Here is a 277-nt window from a genome sequence, read left to right on the forward strand (position 1 = left end):
CGTACCCAACTCTCCCATCCCTTCACGCCCACCGCCCGAGCTTCAAACAGCCAGCACAGTCCTCAAATCACGCACAAACGCCCACTTTAATCACCGTGTCCTCATACTTCCTCGTGAACATTTTTTGCAAGTCTAGGTAGAGAGTGTGGGGGGGGGGGGATGCCGAAAAAGGTTCTTTAATCAGTGCAATTTGCCGACTTGGCAACAGGAACGGCGCTCGAGGGGTTGCCAATGCGATATAAAAAAGGGGGTGTTAGTTGGAGGGATAGAGAGGGGG

This window comes from Penaeus monodon, chromosome 28 (genome assembly GCF_015228065.2).
Source record: "Penaeus monodon isolate SGIC_2016 chromosome 28, NSTDA_Pmon_1, whole genome shotgun sequence".
NCBI classification, from domain to species: Eukaryota; Metazoa; Arthropoda; class Malacostraca; order Decapoda; family Penaeidae; genus Penaeus; species Penaeus monodon.